Here is a 9,350-nt window from a genome sequence, read left to right on the forward strand (position 1 = left end):
CCACAACACCTCCAGTCATGTCTGGCTGCCAGTCCTCCACAACACCTCCAGTCATGTCTGGCAGCCAGTCCTCCACAACACCTCCAGTCATGTCTGGCAGCCAGTCCTCCACAACACCTCCAGTCATGTCTGGCAGCCAGTCCTCCACAACACCTCCAGTCATGTCTGGCAGCCAGTCCTCCACAACACCTCCAGTCATGTCTGGCAGCCGTCCTCCACAACACAACCTCCAGTCATGTCTGGTTGCCAGTCCTCCACAACACCTCCAGTCATGTCTGGCTGCCAGTCCTCCACAACACCTCCAGTCATGTCTGGCAGCCAGTCCTCCACAACACCTCCAGTCATGTCTGGTTGCCAGTCCTCCACAACACCTCAGTCATGTCTGGCACCAGTCCTCCACAACACCTCCAGTCATGTCTGGCAGCCAGTCCTCCACACACCTCCAGTCATGTCTGGTAGCCAGTCCTCCACAAACACCTCCAGTCATGTCTGGCAGCCAGTCCTCCACAACACCTCCAGTCATGTCTGGCTGCCAGTCCTCCACAACACCTCCAGTCATGTCTGGCAGCCAGTCCTCCACAACACCTCCAGTCATGTCTGGTAGCCAGTCCTCCACAACACCTCCAGTCATGTCTGGTTGCCAGTCCTCCACAACACCTCCAGTCATGTCTGGCAGCCAGTCCTCCACAACACCTCCAGTCATGTCTGGCAGCCAGTCCTCCACAACACCTCCAGTCATGTCTGGCAGCCAGTCCTCCACAACACCTCCAGTCATGTCTGGCAGCCAGTCCTCCACAACACCTCCAGTCATGTCTGGTTGCCAGTCCTCCACAACACCTCCAGTCATGTCTGGCAGCCAGTCCTCCTCCACAACACCTCCAGTCATGTCTGGTAGCCAGTCCTCCACAACCTCCAGTCATGTCTGGCAGCCAGTCCTCCACAACACCTCCAGTCATGTCTGGCTGCCAGTCCTCCACAACACCTCCAGTCATGTCTGGTTGCCAGTCCTCCACAACACCTCCAGTCATGTCTGGCAGCCAGTCCTCCACAACACCTCCAGTCATGTCTGGTAGCCAGTCCTCCACAACACCTCCAGTCATGTCTGGCAGCCAGTCCTCCACAACACCTCCAGTCATGTCTGGCTGCCAGTCCTCCACAACACCTCCAGTCATGTCTGGCAGCCAGTCCTCCACAACACCTCCAGTCATGTCTGGTAGCCAGTCCTCCACAACACCTCCAGTCATGTCTGGTTGCCAGTCCTCCACAACACCTCCAGTCATGTCTGGCAGCCAGTCCTCCACAACACCTCCAGTCATGTCTGGTAGCCAGTCCTCCACAACACCTCCAGTCATGTCTGGCAGCCAGTCCTCCACAACACCTCCAGTCATGTCTGGCAGCCAGTCCTCCACAACACCTCCAGTCATGTCTGGCTGCCAGTCCTCCACAACACCTCCAGTCATGTCTGGCAGCCAGTCCTCCACAACACCTCCAGTCATGTCTGGTTGCCAGTCCTCCACAACACCTCCAGTCATGTCTGGCTGCCAGTCCTCCACAACACCTCCAGTCATGTCTGGCAGCCAGTCCTCCACACACTCCAGTCATGTCTGGTTGCCAGTCCTCCACAACACCTCCAGTCATGTCTGGCAGCCAGTCCTCCACAACACCTCCAGTCATGTCTGGTAGCCAGTCCTCCACAACACCTCCAGTCATGTCTGGCAGCCAGTCCTCCACAACACCTCCAGTCATGTCTGGCAGTCCTCCACAACACCTCCAGTCATGTCTGGTGCCAGTCCTCCACAACACACACCTCCAGTCATGTCTGGCAGCCAACCCTCCACAACACCTCCAGTCATGTCTGGCAGCCAGTCCTCCACAACACCTCCAGTCATGTCTGGCAGCCAGTCCTCCACAACACCTCCAGTCATGTCTGGCAGCCAGTCCTCCACAACACCTCCAGTCATGTCTGGCAGCCAGCTCCTCCACAACACCTCCAGTCATGTCTGGCAGCCAGTCCTCCACAACACCTCCAGTCATGTCTGGTAGCCAGTCCTCCACAACACCTCCAGTCATGTCTGGCAGCCAGTCCTCCACAACACCTCCAGTCATGTCTGGCTGCCAGTCCTCCACAACACCTCCAGTCATGTCTGGCAGCCAGTCCTCCACAACACCTCCAGTCATGTCTGGCAGCCAACCCTCCACAACACCTCCAGTCATGTCTGGTAGCCAGTCCTCCACAACACCTCCAGTCATGTCTGGTAGCCAGTCCTCCACAACACCTCCAGTCATGTCTGGCAGCCAGTCCTCCACAACACCTCCAGTCATGTCTGGCAGCCAGTCCTCCACAACACCTCCAGTCATGTCTGGCAGCCAGTCCTCCACAACACCTCCAGTCATGTCTGACAGCCAGTCCTCCACAACACCTCCAGTCATGTCTGGCAGCCAGTCCTCCACAACACCTCCAGTCATGTCTGGCAGCCAGCCCTCCACAACACCTCCAGTCATGTCTGGGCAGCCAGTCCTCCACAACACCTCCAGTCCATGTCTGCAAGCCAGTCCTCCACAACACCTCCAGTCATGTCTGGCAGCCAGTCCCTCCACAACCCCTCCAGTCATGTCCTGGCAGCCATGTCCCTCCACAACACCTCCACGTCATGTCTGGCCGCCAGTCCTCACAACACAGACTCCAGTCATGTCCGGGCTAGCCAGTCCTCCACAACACCCTCCAGTCATGTCTGACAGCCAGTCCTCCACAACACCCTCCAGCTCATGTCTGGCTAGCCGTCCTCCACAACACCTCCACTCATGTCTGGCAGCCAGTCCTCCACAACACCTCCAGTCATGTCTGGTAGCCAGTCCTCCACAACACCTCCAGTTCATGTCTGGCAGCCAGTCCTCCACAACACCTCCAGTCTGTCTGGCAGCCAGTCCTCCACAACACCTCCAGTCATGTCTGGCAGCCAGTCCTCCACAACACCTCCAGTCATGTCTGGTAGCCAGTCCTCCAAACACCTCCAGTCATGTCTGACAGCCAGTCCTCACAAAACCCCTCCAGTCATGTCTGACAGCCAGGTCCTCCACAACACCTCCAGTCATGTCTGGCTAGCAGTCCTCCACAAACACCTCCAGTCATGTCTGGCAGCCAGTCCTCCACAACACCTCCAGTCATGTCTGGCAGCCAGTCCCCTCCCACAAAAACCTCCAGCTCATGGTCCTGGCAGGACCCCAGTCCTTCCAGCAACAAACTCCACTCATGTCTGGCAGCCAGCCCTCCACAACACCTCCAGTCATGTCTGGCAGCCAAGTCCCTCCAAACACCTCCAGTTCATGTCTGGCAGCCAGTCCTCCACAACACCTTCAGTCATGTCTGGCAGCCAGTCCTCCACAACACCTCAGTCATGTCTGGCAGCCAGTCCTCACAACCACCTCCAGTCATGTCTGGCAGCCAGTCCTCCACAACACCTCCAGTCATGTCTGGCATGCCAGTCCTCCACAAACACCTCCAGTCATGTCTGGCAGCCAGTTCCTCCACAACACCCTCCAGTCATGTCTGACAGCCAGTCCTCCACAACACCTCCAGTCATGTCTGGCAGCCAGTCCTCCACAACACCTCCAGTCATGTCTGGCTAGCCAGTCCTCCACAACACCTCCAGTCATGTCTGGCAGCCAGTCCCTCCACAACACCTCCAGTCATGTCTGGCAGCCAGTCCTCCACAACACCTCCAGTCATGTCTGGCAGCCAGTCCTCCACAACACCTCCAGTCATGTCTGACAGCCAGTCCTCCACAACACCTCCAGTCATGTCTGGCAGCCAGTCCTCCACAACACCTCCAGTCATGTCTGGCAGCCAGTCCTCCACAACACCTCCAGTCATGTCTGGCAGCCAGTCCTCCACAACACCTCCAGTCATGTCTGGCAGCCAGTCCTCCACAACACCTCCAGTCATGTCTGGCAGCCAGTCCTCCACAACACCTCCAGTCATGTCTGGCAGCCAGTCCTCCACAACACCTCCAGTCATGTCTGGCAGCCAGTCCTCCACAACACCTCCAGTCATGTCTGGCAGCCAGCCCTCCACAACACCTCCAGTCATGTCTGGCAGCCAGTCCTCCACAACACCTCCAGTCATGTCTGGCAGCCAGTCCTCCACAACACCTCCAGTCATGTCTGGCAGCCAGCCCTCCACAACACCTCCAGTCATGTCTGGCAGCCAGTCCTCCACAACACCTCCAGTCATGTCTGGCAGCCAGTCCTCCACAACACCTCCAGTCATGTCTGGCAGCCAGCCCTCCACAACACCTCCAGTCATGTCTGGCAGCCAGTCCTCCACAACACCTCCAGTCATGTCTGGCAGCCAGCCCTCCACAACACCTCCAGTCATGTCTGGCAGCCAGTCCTCCACAACACCTCCAGTCATGTCTGGCAGCCAGCCCTCCACAACACCTCCAGTCATGTCTGGCAGCCAGTCCTCCACAACACCTCCAGTCATGTCTGGCAGCCAGCCTCCACAACACCTCCAGTCATGTCTGGCAGCCAGTCCTCCACAACACCTCCAGTCATGTCTGGCAGCCAGTCCTCCACAACACCTCCAGTCATGTCTGGCAGCCAGTCCTCCACAACACCTCCAGTCATGTCTGGCAGCCAGTCCCTCCACAACACCTCCAGTCATGTCTGGCAGCCAGTCCCTCCACAACACCTCCAGTCATGTCTGGCAGCCAGTCCCTCCACAACACCTCCAGTCATGTCTGGCAGCCAGTCCTCCACAACACCTTCCAGTCATGTCTGGCAGCCAGTCCTCCACAACACCTCCAGTCATGTCTGGCAGCCAGCCCTCCACAACACCTCCAGTCATGTCTGGCAGCCAGTCCCTCCACAACACCTCCAGTCATCGTCTGGCAGCCAGCCTCCACAACACCTCCAGTCATGTCTGGCAGCCAGTCCTCCACAACACCTCCAGTCATGTCTGGCAGCCAGTCCTCCACAACACCTCCAGTCATGTCTGGCAGCCAGTCCTCCACAACACCTCCAGTCATGTCTGGCAGCCAGTCCTCCACAACACCTCCAGTCATGTCTGGCAGCCAGTCCTCCACAACACCTCCAGTCATGTCTGGCAGCCAGTCCTCCACAACACCTCCAGTCATGTCTGGCTGCCAGTCCTCCACAACACCTCCAGTCATGTCTGGCAGCCAGTCCTCCACAACACCTCCAGTCATGTCTGGCAGCCAGTCCTCCACAACACCTCCAGTCATGTCTGGCAGCCAGTCCTCCACAACACCTCCAGTCATGTCTGGCAGCCAGTCCTCCACAACACCTCCAGTCATGTCTGGCAGCCAGTCCTCCACAACACCTCCAGTCATGTCTGGCAGCCAGTCCTCCACAACACCTACAGTCATGTCTGGCAGCCAGTCCTCCACAACACCTCCAGTCATGTCTGGCAGCCAGTCCTCCACAACACCTCCAGTCATGTCTGACAGCCAGTCCTCCACAACACCTCCAGTCATGTCTGGCAGCCAGTCCTCCACAACACCTCCAGTCATGTCTGACAGCCAGTCCTCCACAACACCTCCAGTCATGTCTGGCAGCCAGTCCTCCACAACACCTCCAGTCATGTCTGGCAGCCAGTCCTCCACAACACCTCCAGTCATGTCTGGCAGCCAGTCCTCCACAACACCTCCAGTCATGTCTGGCTGCCAGTCCTCCACAACACCTCCAGTCATGTCTGGCAGCCAGTCCTCCACAACACCTCCAGTCATGTCTGGCAGCCAGTCCTCCACAACACCTCCAGTCATGTCTGGCAGCCAGTCCTCCACAACACCTCCAGTCATGTCTGGCAGCCAGTCCTCCACAACACCTCCAGTCATGTCTGGCAGCCAGTCCTCCACAACACCTCCAGTCATGTCTGGCAGCCAGTCCTCCACAACACCTCCAGTCATGTCTGGCAGCCAGTCCTCCACAACACCTCCAGTCATGTCTGGCAGCCAGTCCTCCACAAACACCTCCAGTCATGTCTGGCAGCCAGTCCTCCACAACACCTCCAGTCATGTCTGGCAGCCAGTCCTCCACAACACCTCCAGTCATGTCTGGCAGCCAGTACTCCACAACACCTCCAGTCATGTCTGGTAGCCAGTCCTCCACAACACCTCCAGTCATGTCTGACAGCCAGTCCTCCACAACACCTCCAGTCATGTCTGGCAGCCAGTCCTCCACAACACCTCCAGTCATGTCTGACAGCCAGTCCTCCACAACACCTCCAGTCATGTCTGGCAGCCAGTCCTCCACAACACCTCCAGTCATGTCTGACAGCCAGTCCTCCACAACACCTCCAGTCATGTCTGGCTGCCAGTCCTCCACAACACCTCCAGTCATGTCTGGCAGCCAGTCCTCCACAACACCTCCACTCATGTCTGACAGCCAGTCCTCCACAGTTACAATCATTGCGAGCAGCCTATTACACTTCGACGAAGCCATAGACAGTATAGCCAAGCATTCCGCACACAAAGCCAGACTCATGGAATTTTATATTCACCAAGAATTTAAAAAGTAAAAAAACATAAAAAAAGTCAAACACAATCATAGGCCTTAAGCATCATTTGGAGACGGAGCCGAGATCCCCGACACACCAGTAAACACAGGAAATTGCGCCACTCCACGAACTATCTTGAGTCATCTTGAGATGATTTCGGGGCTTTTTAGTGTCCCCGCGGCCCGGTCCTCGACCAGCCCTCCACCCCCCAGGAAGCAGCCCGTGACAGCTGACTAACACCCAGGTACCTATTTTACTGCTAGGTAACAGGGCCATAGGGTGAAAGAAACTCTGCCCATTGTTTCTCGCCGGCGACTGGGATCGAACCCAGGACCACAGGATCACAAGTCCAGCGTGCTGTCCGCTCGGTCGACCGGCTCCAACTAGGCAGCAAAGCTGACGCAAACAATTATATATGGGAAAGAGTGTTATGAAGTAAGATCACAAAACACAGTGAGTCACAAGGTGTAAATAACCTGGGACAACATGGACACAAGGCAGGACTCTCCTGCCTCCCACAATTGTCAGCTTCAATTCCACAAACTGCTAAACCACCACAACTGGTTTAGGTCATGGCCCTAATTGCCATGGACGGCAAGCAAAACGCTCATGTTGCCAAAACGTTGGACCAATGTGTCAGTAATGTTATTACACAAAATACGCACAACTTACAAAGTGGGAAGATGGATCTTCAGTTTCATAACGAACAGAAAGACATGTTGACCAGACCACACACTAGAAGGTGAAGGGACGACGACGACGTTTCGGTCCGTCCTGGACCATTCTCAAGTCGATTGTGACTTGAGAATGGTCCAAAAAAACAATCCACTTGAGAATGGTCCAGGACGGACCGAAACGTCGTCGTCCCTTCACCTTCTAGTGTGTGGTCTGGTCAACAGACTTTAGCCACGTTATTGTGACTCATCGCCTGCAACAGAAAGACATGATGTGCATTGTGTTCCAGCCCCGCCGCTAACAAACAAAAGGCAAACAGACGAAGGTAAAGTACTTATCAGGAGAAAGCGCCAAGCCAACACGACTACACAGTACGTGGAAGGAATATATGAGGATAAGGATTTAGAATAGAACGAAGGAGAGGAATGGTGCCCCAACCACTTGGACAGCCGAGGATTGAACGACGACCTTCAGGAAACAAGGCCGTCGCTCTACCGTCCAGCCCAAGTGGTGCAAAACAAGAAACCGCCAAAATGTTATCCTGCCACGCCCCTAACAAGGCAAGGGCAGCAGAAACAAGACGATAAAGAAGTTGAACCGCAAGAAGAATAGAAGGAAGATGAAGGAGGAGAACAGGAAGAGACGACCAAGAAGTAGAACAACAGCAAGTAGAACAACGGCAAGTAGAACAACGGCAAGTAGAACAACGGCAAGTAGAACAACGGCAAGTAGAACAACGGCAAGTAGAACAACGGCAAGAACAACAGGAAGAACAAAGGCCTTCGTATTTAAATAACCTACATATTCATCCTCTCCTAGCCTATCCTAGCCTAGCCTAGCCTAGCCTAGCCTAGCTAATAAACACCGCCTGTCCTATAACTAAACGCAGGCGACGCTATTTTGTTTTTGGATCCCACACATTAAAGAGTCTATTCGCTGGATGCTGGACGGAGGGACGGAAGCGGGGTTTAACTATCCAACTGTAACGATTTGGCTCTAGGAGGAAGATTTAAGACCTTTGTATATTCCTGGGCGAGAATTCATCAACAATTGCAAACACCAACGAAACCTGTACATCTTTTTTCAATCATGGCGGCTTTGTTTACAATTACTAAACAGTTTGCGAGCTTCGAAGCACTGTGAGGTTGTTTATAACAATAATAACCTTGGGTTGTGAAGATTCCAAGCTACTAAACTGTTTAACGTCAACAAAGCCGCCATGATTGCTGAAAGATGTAAAGGTTTCGTCATTGATGACTCCTGGACGTGGTAACCCAACGAGGTCATTACCGTTCACAATATGATTATCTCGTGTTGTTAAGCGATGATATAATCGTATTTACTTTCATCAGCGATATATATATATATATATATATATATATATATATATATATATATATATATATATATATATATATATATATATATATATATATATATGTCGTACCTAGTAGCCAGAACGCACTTCTCTGCCTACTATGCAGGGCCCGATTTGCCTAATAAGCCAAGTTTTTATGAATTAATTATTTTTCGACTACCTAACCTACCTAACCTAACCTAACCTAACTTTTTCGGTTACCTAACCTAACTTAACCTATAAAGATAGGTTAGGTTAGGTTAGGTAGGGTTGGTTAGGTTCGGTCATATATCTACGTTAATTTTAACTCCAATTAAAAAAAATTGACCTCATACGTAATGAAATGGGTAGCTTAATCATTTCATAAGAAAAAAATTAGAGAAATCATATTAATTCAGGAAAACTTGGCTTATTAGGCAAATCGGGCCTTGCATAGTAGGCCGAGAAGTGCATTCTGGCTACTAGGTACGACATATATATATATATATATATATATATATATATATATATATATATATATATATATATATATACATATATATATATATATATTTGATAAAGATGTATATATGTAATTTTCCTCCACCGGGTTGGTGGAGAAACAGCTCACTGCTCCAGCAGGGCTCTACACCACGCTCACTGCTCCAGCAGGGCTCTACACCACGCTCACTGCTCCAGCAGGGCTCTACACCACGCTCACTGCTCCAGCAGGGCTCAATGTATTCAACGCTCAACCAACTTGGCGTTCTCAAGTCCTCTCCGACGAAGCCGATCAGATAACGTGAGAGACGAAGACCTCTC

The sequence above is a fragment of the Procambarus clarkii genome, chromosome 40 (assembly GCF_040958095.1).
Source record: "Procambarus clarkii isolate CNS0578487 chromosome 40, FALCON_Pclarkii_2.0, whole genome shotgun sequence".
In the NCBI taxonomy this organism is placed as follows: domain Eukaryota; kingdom Metazoa; phylum Arthropoda; class Malacostraca; order Decapoda; family Cambaridae; genus Procambarus; species Procambarus clarkii.